The sequence below is a fragment of the Oncorhynchus gorbuscha genome, unplaced genomic scaffold (assembly GCF_021184085.1).
Source record: "Oncorhynchus gorbuscha isolate QuinsamMale2020 ecotype Even-year unplaced genomic scaffold, OgorEven_v1.0 Un_scaffold_454, whole genome shotgun sequence".
Taxonomy (NCBI): domain Eukaryota; kingdom Metazoa; phylum Chordata; class Actinopteri; order Salmoniformes; family Salmonidae; genus Oncorhynchus; species Oncorhynchus gorbuscha.
In genome coordinates, this window is record NW_025745294.1 from 162,507 (window position 1) to 182,500 (window position 19,994).

A 19,994-nucleotide genomic window follows, 5' to 3' on the forward strand; every position below is an offset into this window, starting at 1 on the left:
TCCAGAGCGACTTACAAATTGGTGCATTCACCTTATGACATCCAGTGGAACAGCCACTTTACAATCGTGCATCTAAATCTTAAATCCTATAAAGTCATTGACCGTCTCTATCTCTCTCGTAGCCCCGACTGTGTGTGAGATATGTGCTGTCTGGGGGGTGTTGAACAGTTCTGCTGTTCGCTGTGGACAGTAACATTGTATTGTACTGTATTGTAGACCGGTGACAGAGCTCATCTCTTCAGACTGTGTGGATGGACTCAAGAGTATTCACCAGAGGGTTAGTTCACTTCTCGCTTGTTACTCTCTCTCTTTCTCTCTGTCTCTCACTACCCCCACGTCTGTCTCTCTCTGTCTCTCACTACCCCCACGTCTGTCTCTCTCTGTCTCTCACTACCCCCCCGTCTGTCTCTCTCTGTCTCTCACTACCCCCCCGTCTGTCTCTCTCTGTCTCTCACTACCCCCCCGTCTGTCTCTCACTACCCCCGTCTGTCTCTCTCTGTCTCTCACTGCCCCCCCGTCTGTCTCTCTCTGTCTCTCACTACCCCCCGTCTGTCTCTCTCTGTCTCTCACTACCCCCCGTCTGTCTCTCTCTGTCTCTCACTACCCCCCGTCTGTCTCTCTCTGTCTCTCACTACCCCCCGTCTGTCTCTCTCTGTCTCTCACTACCCCCCGTCTGTCTCTCTCTGTCTCTCACTACCCCCCGTCTGTCTCTCTCTGTCTCTCACTACCCCCCCGTCTGTCTCTCTCTGTCTCTCACTACCCCCCGTCTGTCTCTCTCTGTCTCTCACTACCCCCGTCTGTCTCTCTCTGTCTCTCACTACCCCCACGTCTGTCTCTCTCTGTCTCTCACTACCCCCACGTCTGTCTCTCTCTGTCTCTCACTACCCCCACGTCTGTCTCTCTCTGTCTCTCTCACTACCCCCACGTCTGTCTCTCTCTGTCTCTCACTACCCCCCGTCTGTCTCTCTCTGTCTCTCACTACCCCCCGTCTGTCTCTCTCTGTCTCTCACTACCCCCCGTCTGTCTCTCTCTGTCTCTCACTACCCCCCGTCTGTCTCTCTCTGTCTCTCACTACCCCCCCGTCTGTCTCTCTGTCTCTCACTACCCCCGTCTGTCTCTCACTACCCCCCCGTCTGTCTCTCACTACCCCCCCGTCTGTCTCTCTCTGTCTCTCACTACCCCCCCCCACCCCCCGTCTGTCTCTCTCTCTCTCTCTCTCTCACTACCCCCCCGCCTGTCTCTCTCTCTTGCCCTCTTTCTCTCCTTCAATGTCTTCACTCACATACATGTTGTCAAAAAGTGTTGACCATTCACCTGAGTCAGTTGTACCAACATTAACATGTACCTACCTCAGTGAGTCAGTTGTACCAACATTAACATGTACCTACCTCAGTGAGTCAGTTGTACCAACATTAACATGTACCTACCTCAGTGAGTCAGTTGTACCAACATTAACATGTACCTACCTCAGTGAGTCAGTTGTACCAACATTAACATGTACCTACCTCAGTGAGTCAGTTGTACCAACATTAACATGTACCTACCTCAGTGAGTCAGTTGTACCAACATTAACATGTACCTACCTCAGTGAGTCAGTTGTACCAACATTAACATGTACCTACCTCAGTGAGTCAGTTGCACCAACATTAACATGTACCTACCTCAGTGAGTCAGTTGCACCAACATAGACAACATTAACATGTACCTACCTCAGTCAGTTGTACCATGTAACAGTGATCAGACAACATTAACATGTACCTATCTCAGTGAGTCAGTTGTACCAACATGAACATGTACCTACCTCAGTGAGTCAGTTGTACCAACATTAACATGTACCTACCTCAGTGAGTCAGTTGTACCAACATAGACAACATTAACATGTACCTACCTCAGTGAGTCAGTTGTACCAACATTAACATGTACCTACCTCAGTGAGTCAGTTGTACCAACATAGACAACATTAACATGTACCTACCTCAGTGAGTCAGTTGCACCAACATAGACAACATTAACATGTACCTACCTCAGTGAGTCAGTTGTACCAACATTAACATGTACCTACCTCAGTGAGTCAGTTGTACCAACATTAACATGTACCTATCTCAGTGAGTCAGTTGTACCAACATTAACATGTACCTACCTCAGTGAGTCAGTTGTACCAACATTAACATGTACCTACCTCAGTGAGTCAGTTGTACCAACATTAACATGTACCTACCTCAGTGAGTCAGTTGTACCAACATTAACATGTACCTACCTCAGTGAGTCAGTTGTACCAACATTAACATGTACCTACCTCAGTGAGTCAGTTGCACCAACATAGACAACATTAACATGTACCTACCTCAGTGAGTCAGTTGTACCAACATAGACAACATTAACATGTACCTATCTCAGTGAGTCAGTTGTACCAACATTAACATGTACCTACCTCAGTGAGTCAGTTGTACCAACATTAACATGTACCTACCTCAGTGAGTCAGTTGTACCAACATAGACAACATTAACATGTACCTACCTCAGTGAGTCAGTTGCACCAACATAGACAACATTAACATGTACCTACCTCAGTGAGTCAGTTGTACCAACATTAACATGTACCTACCTCAGTGAGTCAGTTGTACCAACATTAACATGTACCTATCTCAGTGAGTCAGTTGTACCAACATAGACAGCATTAACATGTACCTATATCTCAGTGAGTCCGTTGCACCAACACAGGTACATATTGTTGTGTTTTAAAGTTGTAAATCTCCAGTCTGTTCGTCTCTAAACATGTCGTCATGTGTTTGTTTTGTCTTCCAGCTATTTGACCGAAAGCAGTACAGGTCAGCACTGTTACTTTACACATTTACTCATTCTTTTTTAGACTGTTTCTGATTATTATTATTATTGATTATTGATTATTTATTTTGAAATATTACTCATTCTTTTTTAGACTGTTTCAGATTATTATTATTGATATATTTTTAAATGGAATGCCTCTAAGGTTTCAGACCAAATGTTGTGCGACCTCAACAGATAGTTGTTGTTGTGTCCTGTCTGTGTCCTGTCTGTGTCCTGTCTGTGTCCTGTCTGTGTCCTGTCTGTGTCCTGTCTGTGTAGGGGTGTTGGTGGTGAGCTGATGAGGCCTGCAGTCTGTTCTCTCATTGTTGTTGTGTCCTGTCTGTGTAGGGGTTTTGGTGGTGAGCTGATGAGGCCTGCAGTCTGTTCTCTCATTGTTGTTGTGTCCTGTCTGTGTAGGGGTTTTGGTGGTGAGCTGATGAGGCCTGCAGTCTGTTCTCTCATTGTTGTTGTGTCCTGTCTGTGTCCTGTCTGTGTAGGGGTTTTGGTGGTGAGCTGATGAGGCCTGCAGTCTGTTCTCTCATTGTTGTTGTGTCCTGTCTGTGTAGGGGTTTTGGTGGTGAGCTGATGAGGCCTGCAGTCTGTTCTCTCATTGTTGTTGTGTCCTGTCTGTGTAGGGGTTTTGGTGGTGAGCTGATGAGGCCTGCAGTCTGTTCTCTCATTGAGAACATGTCCCTCTCCAAGATGCCGTTCAACGACGACCCCGTCATCAGTGAGTTTTCCTATCGTTGATATTCAGACCGTAGCTGAATGATTACTCCATCTAGCAGGGTTCCCCAATAGATGTATCGTTGATATTTAGACCGTAGCTGAATGATTACTCCATCTAGCAGGGTTCCCCAATATATGTATCGTTGATATTCAGACCGTAGCTGAATGATTACTCCATCTAGCAGGGTTCCCCAATAGATGTATCGTTGATATTCAGACCGTAGCTGAATGATTACTCCAGCTAGCAGGGTTCCCCAATAGATGTATCATTGATATTCAGACCGTAGCTGAATGATTACTCCATCTAGCAGGGTTCCCCAATAGATGTATCATTGATATTCAGACCGTAGCTGAATGATTACTCCAGCTAGCAGGGTTCCCCAATAGATGTATCGTTGATATTCAGACCGTAGCTGAATGATTACTCCAGCTAGCAGGGTTCCCCAATAGATGTATCGTTGATATTCAGACCGTAGCTGAATGATTACTCCATCTAGCAGGGTTCCCCAATAGATGTATCGTTGATATTCAGACCGTAGCTGAATGATTACTCCATCTAGCAGGGTTCCCCAATAGATGTATCGTTGATATTCAGACCGTAGCTGAATGATTACTCCATCTAGCAGGGTTCCCCAATAGATGTATCGTTGATATTCAGACGGTAGCTGAATGAGTACTCCAGCTAGCAGGGTTCCCCAATAGATGTATCGTTGATATTCAGACCGTAGCTGAATGATTACTCCAGCTAGCAGGGTTCCCCAATAGATGTATCGTTGATATTCAGACCGTAGCTGAATGATTACTCCAGCTAGCAGGGTTCCCCAATAGATGTATCGTTGATATTCAGACCGTAGCTGAATGATTACTCCATCTAGCAGGGTTCCCCAATAGATGTATCGTTGATATTCAGACCGTAGCTGAATGATTACTCCATCTAGCAGGGTTCCCCAATAGATGTATCGTTGATATTCAGACCGTAGCTGAATGATTACTCCATGTAGCAGGGTTCCCCAATAGATGTATCGTTGATATTCAGACCGTAGCTGAATGATTACTCCATGTAGCAGGGTTCCCCAATAGATGTATCGTTGATATTCAGACCGTAGCTGAATGATTACTCCAGCTAGCAGGGTTCCCCAATAGATGTATCGTTGATATTCAGACCGTAGCTGAATGATTACTCCATCTAGCAGGGTTCCCCAATAGATGTATCGTTGATATTCAGACCGTAGCTGAATGATTACTCCATCTAGCAGGGTTCCCCAATAGATGTATCGTTGATATTCAGACCGTAGCTGAATGATTACTCCATCTAGCAGGGTTCCCAATAGATGTATCGTTGATATTCAGACCGTAGCTGAATGATTACTCCATCTAGCAGGGTTCCCCAATAGATGTATCGTTGATATTCAGACCGTAGCTGAATGATTACTCCATCTAGCAGGGTTCCCCAATAGATGTATCGTTGATATTCAGACCGTAGCTGAATGATTACTCCATCTAGCAGGGTTCCCCAATAGATGTATCGTTGATATTCAGACCGTAGCTGAATGATTACTCCAGCTAGCAGGGTTCCCCAATAGATGTATCGTTGATATTCAGACCGTAGCTGAATGATTACTCCAGCTAGCAGGGTTCCCCAATAGATGTATCGTTGATATTCAGACCGTAGCTGAATGATTACTCCATCTAGCAGGGTTCCCCAATAGATGTATCGTTGATATTCAGACCGTAGCTGAATGATTACTCCATCTAGCAGGGTTCCCCAATAGATGTATCGTTGATATTCAGACCGTAGCTGAATGATTACTCCATCTAGCAGGGTTCCCCAATAGATGTATCGTTGATATTCAGACCGTAGCTGAATGATTACTCCATCTAGCAGGGTTCCCCAATAGATGTATCGTTGATATTCAGACCGTAGCTGAATGATTACTCCATCTAGCAGGGTTCCCCAATAGATGTATCGTTGATATTCAGACCGTAGCTGAATGATTACTCCATGTAGCAGGGTTCCCCAATAGATGTATCGTTGATATTCAGACCGTAGCTGAATGATTACTCCATCTAGCAGGGTTCCCCAATAGATGTATCGTTGATATTCAGACCGTAGCTGAATGATTACTCCATCTAGCAGGGTTCCCCAATAGATGTATCGTTGATATTCAGACCGTAGCTGAATGATTACTCCATCTAGCAGGGTTCCCCAATAGATGACCCACAGGCCACATTCACCCCCCCGGGGGATTTGATGTGTTTTCAGAGATGGGATAATAATGGACAAACCACATCCTACCGTTAGAGCCAGGAGGGACAGTACTGACACGTCATAACAGAGTAAACCCTGTCTGTACTGTTCAGACCACTGACCCGTCATAACAGAGTAAACCCTGTCTGTACTGTTCAGACCACTGACCCGTCATAACAGAGTAAACCCTGTCTGTACTGTTCAGACCACTGACCCGTCATAACAGAGTAAACCCTGTCTGTACTGTTCAGACCACTGACCCGTCATAACAGAGTAAACCCTGTCTGTACTGTTCAGACCACTGACCCGTCATAACAGAGTAAACCCTGTCTGTACTGTTCAGACCACTGACCCGTCATAACAGAGTAAACCCTGTCTGTACTGTTCAGACCACTGACCCGTCATAACAGAGTAAACCCTGTCTGTACTGTTCAGACCACTGACCCGTCATAACAGAGTAAACCCTGTCTGTACTGTTCAGACCACTGACCCGTCATAACAGAGTAAACCCTGTCTGTACTGTTCAGACCACTGACCCGTCATAACAGAGTAAACCCTGTCTGTACTGTTCAGACCACTGACCCGTCATAACAGAGTAAACCCTGTCTGTACTGTTCAGACCACTGACCCGTCATAACAGAGTAAACCCTGTCTGTACTGTTCAGACCACTGACCCGTCATAACAGAGTAAACCCTGTCTGTACTGTTCAGACCACTGACCCGTCATAACAGAGTAAACCCTGTCTGTACTGTTCAGACCACTGACCCGTCATAACAGAGTAAACCCTGTCTGTACTGTTCAGACCACTGACCCGTCATAACAGAGTAAACCCTGTCTGTACTGTTCAGACCACTGACCCGTCATAACAGAGTAAACCCTGTCTGTACTGTTCAGACCACTGACCCGTCATAACAGAGTAAACCCTGTCTGTACTGTTCAGACCACTGACCCGTCATAACAGAGTAAACCCTGTCTGTACTGTTCAGACCACTGACCCGTCATAACAGAGTAAACCCTGTCTGTACTGTTCAGACCACTGACCCGTCATAACAGAGTAAACCCTGTCTGTACTGTTCAGACCACTGAGTCATAACAGAGTAAACCCTGTCTGTACTGTTCAGACCACTGACCCGTCATAACAGAGTAAACCCTGTCTGTACTGTTCAGACCACTGACCCGTCATAACAGAGTAAACCCTGTCTGTACTGTTCAGACCACTGACCCGTCATAACAGAGTAAACCCTGTCTGTACTGTTCAGACCACTGACCCGTCATAACAGAGTAAACCCTGTCTGTACTGTTCAGACCACTGACCCGTCATAACAGAGTAAACCCTGTCTGTACTGTTCAGACCACTGACCCGTCATAACAGAGTAAACCCTGTCTGTACTGTTCAGACCACTGACCCGTCATAACAGAGTAAACCCTGTCTGTACTGTTCAGACCACTGACCCGTCATAACAGAGTAAACCCTGTCTGTACTGTTCAGACCACTGACCCGTCATAACAGAGTAAACCCTGTCTGTACTGTTCAGACCACTGACCCGTCATAACAGAGTAAACCCTGTCTGTACTGTTCAGACCACTGACCCGTCATAACAGAGTAAACCCTGTCTGTACTGTTCAGACCACTGACCCGTCATAACAGAGTAAACCCTGTCTGTACTGTTCAGACCACTGACCCGTCATAACAGAGTAAACCCTGTCTGTACTGTTCAGACCACTGACCCGTCATAACAGAGTAAACCCTGTCTGTACTGTTCAGACCACTGACCCGTCATAACAGAGTAAACCCTGTCTGTACTGTTCAGACCACTGACCCGTCATAACAGAGTAAACCCTGTCTGTACTGTTCAGACCACTGACCCGTCATAACAGAGTAAACCCTGTCTGTACTGTTCAGACCACTGACCCGTCATAACAGAGTAAACCCTGTCTGTACTGTTCAGACCACTGACCCGTCATAACAGAGTAAACCCTGTCTGTACTGTTCAGACCACTGACCCGTCATAACAGAGTAAACCCTGTCTGTACTGTTCAGACCACTGACCCGTCATAACAGAGTAAACCCTGTCTGTACTGTTCAGACCACTGACCCGTCATAACAGAGTAAACCCTGTCTGTACTGTTCAGACCACTGACCCGTCATAACAGAGTAAACCCTGTCTGTACTGTTCAGACCACTGACCCGTCATAACAGAGTAAACCCTGTCTGTACTGTTCAGACCACTGACCCGTCATAACAGAGTAAACCCTGTCTGTACTGTTCAGACCACTGACCCGTCATAACAGAGTAAACCCTGTCTGTACTGTTCAGACCACTGACCCGTCATAACAGAGTAAACCCTGTCTGTACTGTTCAGACCACTGACCCGTCATAACAGAGTAAACCCTGTCTGTACTGTTCAGACCACTGACCCGTCATAACAGAGTAAACCCTGTCTGTACTGTTCAGACCACTGACCCGTCATAACAGAGTAAACCCTGTCTGTACTGTTCAGACCACTGACCCGTCATAACAGAGTAAACCCTGTCTGTACTGTTCAGACCACTGACCCGTCATAACAGAGTAAACCCTGTCTGTACTGTTCAGACCACTGACCCGTCATAACAGAGTAAACCCTGTCTGTACTGTTCAGACCACTGACCCGTCATAACAGAGTAAACCCTGTCTGTACTGTTCAGACCACTGACCCGTCATAACAGAGTAAACCCTGTCTGTACTGTTCAGACCACTGACCCGTCATAACAGAGTAAACCCTGTCTGTACTGTTCAGACCACTGACCCGTCATAACAGAGTAAACCCCACTGTACCCAGACCACTGACCCGTCATAACAGAGTAAACCCTGTCTGTACTGTTCAGACCACTGACCCGTCATAACAGAGTAAACCCTGTCTGTACTGTTCAGACCACTGACCCGTCATAACAGAGTAAACCCTGTCTGTACTGTTCAGACCACTGACCCGTCATAACAGAGTAAACCCTGTCTGTACTGTTCAGACCACTGACCCGTCATAACAGAGTAAACCCTGTCTGTACTGTTCAGACCACTGACCCGTCATAACAGAGTAAACCCTGTCTGTACTGTTCAGACCACTGACCCGTCATAACAGAGTAAACCCTGTCTGTACTGTTCAGACCACTGACCCGTCATAACAGAGTAAACCCTGTCTGTACTGTTCAGACCACTGACCCGTCATAACAGAGTAAACCCTGTCTGTACTGTTCAGACCACTGACCCGTCATAACAGAGTAAACCCTGTCTGTACTGTTCAGACCACTGACCCGTCATAACAGAGTAAACCCTGTCTGTACTGTTCAGACCACTGACCCGTCATAACAGAGTAAACCCTGTCTGTACTGTTCAGACCAGACCACTGTAAACCCGACCACTCATAACCACTGTTCAGACCACTGACCCGTCATAACAGAGTAAACCCTGTCTGTACTGTTCAGACCACTGACCCGTCATAACAGAGTAAACCCTGTCTGTACTGTTCAGACCACTGACCCGTCATAACAGAGTAAACCCTGTCTGTACTGTTCAGACCACTGACCCGTCATAACAGAGTAAACCCTGTCTGTACTGTTCAGACCACTGACCCGTCATAACAGAGTAAACCCTGTCTGTACTGTTCAGACCACTGACCCGTCATAACAGAGTAAACCCTGTCTGTTTCAGCTGGCTGGCAGTGGCTGATAGACGACACCTTGAAGAGCCTCCACCTCATCTCACCTGGACCAAGGGACGGTATCAAGGTACAGTACAGCATCTACATCCTTTTCCCCCTAACCACTACCCTAACCACTACCCTAACCACTACCCTAACCCTAACCATTACCCTAACCACTACCCTAACCACTACCCTAACCACTACCCTAACCACTACCCTAACCATTACCCTAACCACTAACCCTAACCACTAACCCTAACCACTACCCTAACCACTAACCCTAACCACTACCCTAACCACTACCCTAACCACTACCCTAACCACTACCCTAACCATTACCCTAACCACTAACCCTAACCACTACCCTAACCACTACCCTAACCACTACCCTAACCATTACCCTAACCACTAACCCTAACCACTACCCTAACCACTACCCTAACCACTAACCCTAACCACTACCCTAACCCTAACCACTACCCTAACCACTACCCTAACCACTACCCTAACCATTACCCTAACCACTAACCCTAACCACTAACCCTAACCACTAACCCTAACCATTACCCTAACCACTAACCCTAACCACTAACCCTAACCACTAACCCTAACCACTAACCCTAACCACTAACCCTAACCACTAACCCTAACCACTACCCTAACCACTAACCCTAACCACTAACCCTAACCACTACCCTAACCACTACCCCTAACCACTACCCTAACCACTAACCCTAACCACTACCCTAACCACTACCCTAACCACTACCTTAACCACTACCCTAACCACTAACCTAACCACTACCTTAACCACTACCTAACCACTACCCTAACCACTACCCCTAACCACTACCCCTAACCACTACCCCTAACCACTAACCCTAACCACTAACCCTAACCACTACCCCTAACCACTACCCTAACCACTACCCCTAACCACTAACCCTAACCACTACCCCTAACCACTAACCCTAACCACTAACCCTAACCACTAACCCTAACCACTAACCCTAACCATTACCCTAACCATTACCCTAACCACTAACCCTAACCATTACCCTAACCACTAACCCTAACCACTACCCTAACCACTAACCCTAACCATTACCCTAACCACTACCCTAACCACTAACCCTAACCACTACCCTAACCATTACCCTAACCACTAACCCTAACCACTACCCTAACCACTAACCCTAACCACTAACCCTAACCACTAACCCTAACCCTAACCACTAACCCTAACCACTAACCCTAACCACTAACCCTAACCATTACCCTAACCACTAACCCTAACCACTACCCTAACCACTAACCCTAACCACTACCCTAACCACTAACCCTAACCACTACCCTAACCACTAACCCTAACCACTACCCTAACCACTACCCTAACCACTACCCTAACCACTAACCCTAACCACTACCCTAACCACTAACCCTAACCACTACCTTAACCACTAACCCTAACCACTAACCCTAACCACTAACCCTAACCACTACCCTAACCACTAACCCTAACCACTACCCTAACCACTAACCCTAACCACTACCCTAACCCTAACCCCTAACCCTAACCACTACCCTAACCACTAACCCTAACCACTACCCTAACCATTACCCTAACCACTAACCCTAACCATTACCCTAACCACTAACCCTAACCACTAACCCTAACCACTAACCATAACCATTACCCTAACCCTAACCATTACCCTAACCATTACCCTAACCCTAACCATTACCCTAACCATTACCCTAACCACTACCCTAACCACTAACCCTAACCACTACCCTAACCATTACCCTAACCACTAACCCTAACCATTACCTTAACCCTAACCATTACCCTAACCATTACCCTAACCCTAACCATTACCCTAACCACTAACCATTACCTTAACCCCAACCCTAACCATTACCCTAACCACTAACCCTAACCATTACCCTAACCACTAACCCTAACCATTACCTTAACCCTAACTGTTAAACCTAACCATTACCTTAACCCTAATCATTACCTTAACCCTAACCACTGACCCTAACCACTAACCCTAACCATTACCTTAACCCCTAACCCTAACCATTACCTTAACCCTAACCACTACCTTAACCCTAACCACTAGCCCTAACTGTTAAACCTAACCTCTAACCCTAACCATTACCCTAACCTAACCTAACCCTAACCATTACCTTAACTCTAACCCCTAACCATTACCTTAACCCCTAACCATTACCTTAACCCTAACCATTACCTTAACCACTAACCCTAACCACTACCTTAACCCTAACCACTAACCCTAACTGTTAAACCTAACCTCTAACCCTAACCATATTGTGAAATCCCTTTTTTGTGGGATTTACATTGTAGTCCTTTGGAAAGTATTCAGACCCCTTGACTTTTCAGGATCTATGACAGATTATAGAGAGATAGACAGAGAGAAAACCTCATTGACATAGACCATATATACAGTGCATTCATAATGTTATCAGACCCCTTGACTTTTCAGGATCTATGACAGATTATAGAGAGATAGACAGAGAGAGAACCTCATGGACATAGACCATATATACAGTGCATTCTTAATGTAATCAGACCCCTTGACTTTTCCCACATTTTGTTACTTTACAGCCTTATTCTAATATTGATTAAATATGTTTTGTTCCTCATCAAATCTATGCACAATATCCCATAATGACATCATAATACCCCATGTATTTGGGGAGTTTCTCCCATTCTGCTCTGCAGATCCTCTCAGGCTCTGTCAGGTTGAATGGGGAGTGTCGCTGCACAGCTATTTTCAGGTCTCTCCAGAGATGTTCGATCAGGTTCAAGTCCGGGCTCTGGCTGGTCCACTCAAGGACATTCAGAGACTTGTCCCAAAGCCACTCATGCGTTGTCTTGGCTGTGTGCTTAGGGTCGTTGTCCTGTTGGAACGTGAACCTTCGCCCCAGTCTGAGGTCCTGAGCGCTCTGGAGCAGGTTTTCATCAAGTGTATCTCTGTACTTTGCTCCGTTCATCTTTGCCTCGATCCGGACTAGTCTCCCGCTCCCTGTCGCTAGAAAACACCCCCACAGCATGATGCTGCCACCACCATGCTTCACCGTAGGGATGGTGCCAGGTTTCCCCCAGACGTGAAGCTTGGCATTCAGGCCAAAGAGTTTAATCTTGGTTTCATCAGACCAGAGAATCTTGTTTCTCATGGTCTGAGAGTCTTTAGGTGCCTTATGGCAAATTCCAAGCGGGCTGTCATGTGCCTTTCACTGAGGAGTGGCTTCCATCTGGCCACTCTAACATAAAGGCCTGATTGGTAGAGTGCTGCAGAGATTGTTATCCTTCTGGAAGGTTCTCCCATCTCCACAGAGGAACTCTGGAGCTCTGTCAGAGTGACCATCGGGTTCTTGGTCACCTCCCTGACCAAGGCCCTTGTCCCCAGATTGCTCAGTTTGGCCGGGAAGCCAGATCTAGGAAGAGTCTTGAGGGTTCCAAACTTCTCCTATTTAAGAATGATGGAGACCACTGTGTTCTTGGGGACCTTCAATGCTACACAGTTTTTTTTGTACCCTTCCCCAGACTTTTGTGGCTCGACACAATCCTGTCTTGGAGCTCTATGGACTATTCTTTCGACCTCATGACTTGGTTTTTGGCTCTGACAAGCACTGTCAACTGTGGGACCTTATATAGACAGATGTGTGCCTTTCCTAATGATGACCAATCAATTGAATTTCCCACCGGTGGACCCCAATTAAACATCTCAAGGATGATCAATGGAAACAGGATGTAGCTGAGCAAAATGTCAAGTCTCATAGCAAAGGGTCTGAATACTTATTTAAATATGACATTCAAGTTAAAAATATATATGAATTTGCTAACATTTCTAAAAAATAAACCTGTTTTCGCTTTGTCAGTATGAGGTATTGTGTTTAGATTGCTGAGGATTTTTATTTATTTAATATATTTTAGAGTAAGGCTGTAACATAACAAAATGTGGAAAAAGTCAAGGGGTCTGAATACTTTGTATAATGGTTAATGTGTAATGTGGTCCTCCCCCCTATAGGAGGCTGCAGTGTCAGCCCTGGCAGCTCTGTGTGAACAGTACTACCAGCCCCAGCCAGGCGTGGCTGACCCGCAGATGCAGGGTGAGTAGCACTGTACCAGGGGCCGGGGAGCACCATTAGAAGGCTTCATTAAAAACTAGCCATACCTAACACGTGTGTGTGTGTGTGTGTGTGTGTGTGTGTGTGTGTGTGTGTGTGTGTGTGTGTGTGTGTGTGTGTGTGTGTGTGTGTGTGTGTGTGTGTGTGTGTGTGTGTGTGTGTGTGTGTGTGTGTGTGTGTGTGTGTGTGTGTGTGTGTGTGTGTGTGTGTGTGTTTTCTTTGTGTAGAGGTCCTGGTGTCCCAGTATATAGCAGGGTTAAAGAGTACAGAGGTATTGACCCGATGTGGCAGTGCACTGGCCCTGGGTTCTCTACCAAGGTTCATGATCCATGGAAAACTACACCTGGTACTGTACACCTGTTAGTTAACTACACCTGTTAGTTAACTACACCTGTTAGTTTAACCTGTTAGTTAACTACACCTGTTAGTTAACTACACCTGTTAGTTAACTACACCTGTTAGTTAACTACACCTGTTAGTTAATAACACCTGTTAGTTAACTACACCTGTTAGTTAACAACACCTGTTAGTTAACAACACCTGTTAGTTAACAACACCTGTTAGTTAACAACACCTGTTAGTTAATAACACCTGTTAGTTAACTACACCTATAATGAATAACACCTGTTAGTTAATAACACCTGTTAATCAATAACACTACACCTGTTAGTTAATAACACCTGTTAGTTAATAACACCTATAATGAATAACACCTGTTAGTTAATAACACCTATAATGAATAACACCTGTTAGTTAATAACACCTGTTAGTTAATAACACCTATAATAAATAACACCTGTTAGTTCATAACACCTATAATGAATAACACCTGTTAGTTAATAACACCTATTAATTAATAACACCTGTTAATTAATAACACCTGTTAATTAATAACACTAAACCTGTTAGTTAATAACACCTATAATGAATAACACCTGTTAGTTAATAACACCTATAATGAATAACACCTGTTAGTTAATAACACCTATAATGAATAACACCTGTTAATTAATAACACCACACCTGTTAGTTAATAACACCTGTTAATGAATAACACCTGTTAATTAATAACACCTGTTAGTTAATAACACCTGTTAGTTAATGACACTACACCTGTTAGTTAACTACACCTGTTAGTTAATAACACTACACCTGTTAGTTAATAACACCTGTTAGTTAACTACACCTGTTAGTTAATAACACTACACCTGTTAGTTAATAACACCTGTTAGTTAATGACACCTGTTAGTTAATGACACTACACCTGTTAGTTAATAACACCTGTTAATTAATAACACTACACCTGTTAGTGAATAACACCTGTTAGTTAACTACACCTGTTAATGAATAACACCTGTTAATTAATAACACTACACCTGTTAGTTAATAACACCTGTTAGTTAATAACACCTGTTAGTTAATAACACCTGTTAGTTAATGACACTACACCTGTTAGTTAATAACACCTGTTAGTTAATAACACCTGTTAGTTAATAACACCTGTTAGTTAATGACACTACGCCTGTTAGTTAATGACACCTATAATGAATAACACCTTAGTTAATAACACCTATAATGAATAACACCTGTTAGTTAATAACACCTATAATGAATAACACCTGTTAGTTAATAACACCTATAATGAATAACACCTGTTAATTAATAACACCACACCTGTTAGTTAATAACACATGTTAATTAATAACACCTGTTAATGAATAACACCTGTTAATTAATAACACTACACCTGTTAGTTAATAACACCTGTTAGTTAATAACACCTGTTAGTTAATGACACTACACCTGTTAGTTAACTACACCTGTTAGTTAATAACACTACACCTGTTAGTTAATAACACCTGTTAGTTAACTACACCTGTTAGTTAATAACACTACACCTGTTAGTTAATAACACCTGTTAGTTAATGACACCTGTTAGTTAATGACACTACACCTGTTAGTTAATAACACCTGTTAATTAATAACACTACACCTGTTAATGAATAACACCTGTTAATTAATAACACTACAGCTGTTAGTTAATAACACCTGTTAGTTAATAACACCTGTTAGTTAATAACACCTGTTAGTTAATAACACCTGTTAGTTAATGACACTACACCTGTTAGTTAATAACACCTGTTAGTTAATAACACCTGTTAGTTAATAACACCTGTTAGTTAATAACACCTGTTAGTTAATAACACCTGTTAGTTAACTACACCTGTTAGTTAACTACACCTGTTAGTTAATAACACTACACCTGTTAGTTAATAACACCTGTTAGTTAACTACACCTGTTAGTTAATAACACTACACCTGTTAGTTAATAACACCTGTTAGTTAACTACACCTGTTAGTTAATAACACTACACCTGTTAGCTAATAACACCTGTTAGTTAACTACACCTGTTAGTTAATAACACTACACCTGTTAGTTAATGACACTATACCTGTTAGTTAATAACACCTGTTAGTTAATGACACTACACCTGTTAGTTAATGACACTACACCTGTTAGTTAATGACACTACACCTGTTAGTTAACGACACCTGTTAGTTAATAACACCTGTTAATTAATAACACTACACCTGTTAGTTAATAACACTACACCTGTTAGTTAACAACACCTGTTAGTTAATAACACCTGTTAATTAATAACACTACACCTGTTAGTTAATGACACTACACCTGTTAGTTAATGACACTACACCTGTTAGTTAATAACACCTGTTAATTAATAACACTACACCTGTTAGTTAATAACACCTGTTAGTTAATAACACCTGTTAGTTAACAACACCTGTTAGTTAACAACACCTGTTAGTTAATAACACCTGTTAGTGAATAACACCTGTTAATGAATAACACCTGTTAATTAATAACACTACACCTGTTAGTTAATAACACCTGTTAGTTAATAACACCTGTTAGTTAATAACACCTGTTAGTTAATGTCACACTACACCTGTTAGTTAATGACACCTGTTAGTTAATAACACCTGTTAGTTAATAACACCTGTTAGTTAATAACACCTGTTAGTGAATGACACTATACCTGATAGTGAATAACACCTGTTAATTAATAACACTACACCTGTTAGTTAATGACACTATACCTGTTAGTGAATAACACCTGTTAATTAATAACACTACACCTGTTAGTTAATGACACTATACCTGTTAGTGAATAACACCTGTTAGTTAATGACACTACACCTGTTAGTTAATGACACTATACCTGTTAGTGAATAACACCTGTTAATTAATAACACTACACCTGTTAGTTAATGACACTATACCTGTTAGTGAATAACACCTGTTAGTTAATGACACTACACCTGTTAGTTAACAACACCTGTTAGTTAATAACACCTGTTAGTTAATGACACTACACCTGTTAGTTAATGACACTACACCTGTTAGTTAATGACACTACACCTGTTAGTTAATAACACCTGTTAGTTAATAACACCTGTTAATTAATAACACTACACCTGTTAGTTAATAACACCTGTTAGTTAATGACACCTGTTAGTTAATGACACTATACCTGTTAGTGAATAACACCTGTTAATTAATAACACTACACCTGTTAGTTAATGACACCTATAATGAATAACACCTGTTAGTTAATAACACCTATAATGAATAACATCTGTTAGTTAATGACACCTATAATGAATAACACCTGTTAGTTAATAACACCTATAATGAATAACACCTGTTAGTTAATAACACCTATAATGAATAACACCTGTTAGTTAACTACACCTGTTAGTTAATAACACATGTTAATTAATAACACCTGTTAGTTAATAACACTACACCTGTTAGTTAACTACACCTGTTAGTTAACTACACCTGTTAGTTAACTACACCTGTTAGTTAACTACACCTGTTAGTTAACTACACCTGTTAGTTAATTACACCAGAACCATAATTAACAGCCTGATTTCAGTATTGTTCTGATATATTATATCTGACATGTTGGGAATTGCAGCCTCCTTTCACCATGACCTTATTCTATTGTAGCAGCGTTGAACACAGGGCCTCAGGTCAGTTTCAGCAGGATAAGTTATGTCAGACTATGACCTTATTCTATTGTAGCAGCGTTGTACACAGGGCCTGAGGTCAGTTTCAGCAGGATAAGTTATGTCAGACTATGACCTTATTCTATTGTAGCAGCGTTGAACACAGGGCCTCAGGTCAGTTTTGTGTGTCAGATCCTGTCAGGTCTTCAGCAGAGCTGTAGTCAGAGGGAGGTGTGCTTCACAGAGGCCAGGAGAGATGCTGCCAAGGCCATGGCACAGTGAGTCTGTCCTCTGCACTCTTACATCCTCTTCTTCATCTTCTTCATCTATCTCCACTCCTCCACCTCTCTACTCCTCCACCTCTACTCCTCCACCTCTACTCCTCCACCTCTCTTCCTCCACCTCTACTCCTCCACCTCTCTTCCTCCACCTCTACTCCTCCACCTCTCTACTCCTCCACCTCTCTACTCCTCCACCTCTCTACTCCTCCACCTCTTACTCCTCCACCTCTCTACTCCTCCACCTCTACTCCTCCACCTCTCTTCCTCCACCTCTACTCCTCCACCTCTCTTCCTCCACCTCTACTCCTCCACCTCTCTACTCCTCCACCTCTCTACTCCTCCACCTCTTACTCCTCCACCTCTTACTCCTCCACCTCTACTCCTCCACCTCTCTACTCCTCCACCTCTCTACTCCTCCACCTCTCCACTCTCCACCCTCCACCTCCACCTCTCCTCTCCTCCTCCTCTACTCTTCCACCCCCCACCTCTCTATTCCTCCACTCCTCCCTCTACTCCTCCTCCCTCTACTCCTCCTCCCTCTACTCCTCCTCCCTCTACTCCTCCTCCCTCTACTCCTCCTCCCTCTACTCCTCCTCCTCCCTCCTCTCCTCCCTCTCTACTCCTCCTCCCTCCTCTCCTCCCTCTCTACTCCTCCTCCCTCTTCTCTTCCTTCCACTCCTTCACCCCTGTACTCCTCCTCCCTCTTCTCCTCCTCCCTCCTCCCTCCACTCCTTCACCCCCTGTACTCCTCCTCCCTCCTCTACTCCCTCTACTTCTCCTCCCTCTACTCCTCCTCCCTCTACTCCTCCTCCCTCCACTCCTCCACCTCTCTACTCCTCCTCCCTCCTCTCCTCCACCTCCCGCCTCCTCCCTCCACCTCTCTTCTCCTCCTCCCTCCACTCCTTCACCTCTGTACTCCTCCTCCCTCCTCTCCTCCCTCTCTACTCCTCCTCCCTCCACTCCTCCACCTCTTTACTCCTCCTCCCTCCTCTCCTCCCCCTTTACTCCTCCTCTCTCCACTCCTCCCCCCTGTACTCCTCCACCTCTCTCTCCCTGCCTCCTTCCCTCCCTCCCTGTCTGTCTAGTTGTTTGTCTTCTGGGGTAACAGGTCAACTGTAGTGTTAGGGTTGTAGTCAGAAGTAAACAGCCATCTGGTTGTACCTGTAGGACCTGTCTATCATGTCTGTCCTCCCCTCATGTTTCCCCTTCGACCGCCTCTAACCCTGTCTAACTCTGTCTGAATGTTACCCTTCCTCTCTAACTCACTGTTCTCTTCTTTCAATGTATCCAACTCAGACTTTCTCTTTCAATTTAATTTGAATTCAAGGGCTTTATTGGCATGGGAAACAGAGTTTAACATTGCCAAAGCAAGTGAAGTAGATAATAAATAAAAGTGAAATTAACAATAAAAAGTATTTTTTATTGTCTCTCTCCCCTCCCATCCCCCTCGATCTACCTGTCTCTCTGTCAGGGTGTGTGTGACAGCGGGGGTATCAGCCCAGGGTGGTTCCGATTCTGTGGTGTGTGAGGGGAATGTGTCGGCTGTCTACAGAGCTCTGCTGGACTGTATGACTGACTACACACTGGACAGCAGAGGAGACGTAGGAGCCTGGTGAGTGAGACACACACACACACACACACACACACACACACACACACACACACACACACACACACACACACACACACACACACACACACACACACACACACACACACACACACACACACTACCCCAAGTTTACCCCTGCCCAGAGGGCCTGAATCACTCCCCTTCAAGACTCCTCTCCCTGCCCTACAGGCATGTGTCACACCTGGTGGCCCCGGGCAATGCTTAGTTAGTTTACCTGACAGGAATGTCACCTGGCGTGTCACCTGGGCCTGCTGTGGCACGGACTTTCTCCTTTTCTCTTTGTTGTTTGATCTGTCTCTGTCTCTGTCTCTCTCTCTGTCTCTCTCTCTGTCTCTGTCTCTCTCTCTGTCTCTGTCTCTCTCTCTGTCTCTCTCTCTGTCTCTGTCTCTCTCTCTGTCTCTGTCTC

The 19,994-nt window shown here is 44.2% G+C and overlaps 1 pseudogene; it reads left to right on the plus strand.

The window, feature by feature from the left end:
• The window catches only part of LOC124018251, a 150,955-nt pseudogene that overhangs the window by 100,058 nt on the left and 30,903 nt on the right, over positions 1-19,994 (plus strand).